This window comes from Martes martes (genome assembly GCF_963455335.1).
Source record: "Martes martes genome assembly, chromosome: 1".
Classification (NCBI taxonomy): domain Eukaryota; kingdom Metazoa; phylum Chordata; class Mammalia; order Carnivora; family Mustelidae; genus Martes; species Martes martes.
The window spans coordinates 74365764-74368877 of record NC_137888.1 but is presented as its reverse complement, the minus strand read 5'-3'; positions in this window follow the sequence as shown (position 1 = coordinate 74368877).

The window sequence follows — 3114 nt, the reverse complement described above, 5'->3', positions numbered from 1 at the left end:
TTAATGCCAGCCCTGCCACTGACTCACTCCTTGACCTTGGGCTTCTTGCTCAAGCGTTTCATGCTTCGATTTCTTCACTTCTCAATAAGGATGATAATAATAGCACAACTACCCCATGGGTTGTGACTACTAAAGGGGTTTGACGCATGTCAAGACTGATTTCCACACACAGGTCGCACTCTCGGACAGTGTAAGCTCGTGGGTGGTGGCACCAGGGAGCAGGGATGGGGGAAGCCACCCCGCAGCTGCAAGCGAGGCAGAGAGCTCGGGAACCTGCCTTATCTTTCCTCGTCGTTTTTAACCCTGAGGATTATAGAAATCTGCCTCTGCATTCTGGCTTCTTCCACACAGAGGGGTAACATCAATGAGTAGAAGTAAAAAGCAGCCGAGTGAGGAATGGGTGGTGGGGGGTGTGTGGCGCGGGGGGATGATTGGGTGAGGTTGTCTTCATATAGGGGCTTTGAAAGATTATATAAAAATGCTGATTTTGATTATGATACCTTATTTTATTTTTTGAAAAGATTTTATTTATTTATTTGACAGAGAGATCACAAGTAGGCAGAGCAGCAGGCAGAGGGGAGGGGGAAGCAGTCTCCCCACTGAGCAGAGAGTCCGATGTGGGGCTCGATCCCAGGACCCTGCGATCATGACCTGAGCTGAAGGCAGAAGCTTAACCCACTGAGCCACCCAGGCGCCCCTATTATTTTATTTTTTTAAAGATTTTGTTTATTTGACACAGAGAGACAGCGAGAGAGGGAATTCAAGCAGGGGAGTGGGAGAGGGAGAAGCAGCTTTCCCACTGAGCAGGGAGCCTGATGAGGGGCTTGATCCTGTGGCTCTGGGATCATGACCTGAGCTGAAGGCAGATGCTTAACTGACTGAGCCACCCAGGTGCCTCTTGATTAGGATATTTTAACTGATCATTTGCACTAATTCAGGTTAGAATGAATGAATGAATGAACAGGATATATTGTGACATTTAAAAAAAATAACAAAATTTTAGTACTTTGAGTTCTCTATAGGAACTCAATTAGCATCACAAAGCCATCCTTTCTGGATGCTGTTAGGAGATTTAGTGAGGTTTGGAGCACCCCGGCTGAGAGTGGGGCTCTCACCCTCAAATAGGCAGACGATCTGGGTTTATATCTTATCCCAGATTTTTCACTTGGTGTGTCTGGGGCCCTGGAAAAGTTTATTTTTTTTTAAGCCTCATTTTCCTCTTTCTTACACGCAAGGAGCTAATCATAGTTTCTATATCATAAGGTTGTGTCAGGTTAAAAAAAGAACAGAACAGACTTAGAGTAGGAAAAACTTCATTCAGAAGGACTATTGCAACACGAGAATCTCCAATCTCAGGAATCTGCAGGCATCTCAAAAACAAACAGAAAAGGCTTTTCTTTTCCAGGCTGGGGTAAGCAGAGCTTGGCAGCGATAGGAGGTTGGGCAAGCGCATGGCCTGCTGGCCCGGGTCTGACAGGAAATGTGTCTCCCTGTGGTCATACGATTCCCCGGATAAGCTAATAAAGGGACACTTCCGTGCTTGCTCAGGCTTGGGGGCAAGCAGAGGTCAGGGGCCTGTGGGGAGGAGAGAAGCCTCCCTGAAGTGTGGGGAAGACAGAGCAGCATGTGAGGCATGGGCAGTTGTGGTGGGTCATTCTGAGGACCAAGTGAAATTATGCGTGTAAATTTCTTACCAAGATTTCTGGGTATTACTGATAAGTGCTGGGGTTATTTATTTGTTTATTTATTTAAAAATATTTTATTTATTTGTTTGTTTGTCAGAGAGAGAGGGAGAGAGAGCACAAGCAGGGTGAGTGGCAGACAGAAGGAGAAGCAGGCTCCCCGCTGAGCAAGGTGCCCGATGCAGGACTCGATCACGGGACCGTGGGATCATGACCTGAACTGAAGGCAGCCGCTTAACCGACTGAGCCACCCAGGGGCCCTGGGGTTATTTTTTATGACAAATGCTTGATTCTCAAATGCTTGAGAGTAGCTTTTTCTTTGTTTCAAGCAGAATAATTCAGTCACACCTACGTGACAATGATAACACCCACCCAGAGCACAGCTACTATGTTCCAGGCCCAAGGTTCGGGAGAGGTCTGGACTTGGATGAAATGGCATTTCTGAGCTCAAGGGCTTCCCCGTCCAGAGGGAAGGAAGGACATTTTATGTGATCTAACAGAGAAGGGCAACCATCTGACAGATACAGGATACCATGGGAGAATGTGGGGGGGGGGGGAGGCTGTCAGTTAACTGGGGGGACTATTGGGAAAGAAGAACCTGGACAAGGTGAGAGCCCTGAATGGAGTCTGGAAGGAGAAGAAGCGTTTACCCTGATGAGCTGGAGGGAACGCGCGTTCCCACACACAGGGAACAGCACACACAAGAACAGGGTCTGAAAGCCTGTTTTCACACCCTGTTTATGTCGTGGGCCGAAGACAAGGGTCCCCAGGTTCTGGGTGGAGTGATGCTGGGTCTGCAGGGGCTGGGTGATGAAAGCCACTGAAAGGGTCGGGGTGTGGTATGTTCTGCAGTAAGGACAGTCATCTAGCATCATTCTCGTAGTTCAGTGTCTGCCAAAGGCAGATGCCAGCGCTCTCCGAGGCCAGGGTTTCAGGAGAGCCATGTGCATGGAGGACTGGGAGAGTTCAGCCCAGAGCTGTTGCCTTGAGGAGCCCATGAAACATTCAAAACCAGATATTTAGGGGTGCCTGGGTGGCCTCCTTGTTTCACCTTGGGGAACTTGAAAATTTCTTGGATGATGGGCTGCCTTTCAGCAGTAGGGAAATGGAGGCTTAGAAAGTAACTTTACCAGGATCCCTTAGCTCGTATGTGGTGGTGCTGGGGTTTGAACTCACATCAACAGAATGGATTTGACTCCTTATTAGTGCCTGACTCATAAAACCAAACTTAATGTCTTCATATAATGCACAAAATTAATAATACCTATTACCTTAATCCTGGTCATACACTGACAAAAATTATTACCCAAGCCAACTTTTCTAAAACATCGTTTTTTTGTTTCATCAAAAGAAGCCATTTGTAGAAAAGGTGAAAAAAAGTGTGGCAGTCATTCAGTCTTTTCCCCTCCCTCCCAAACACACACACACAATC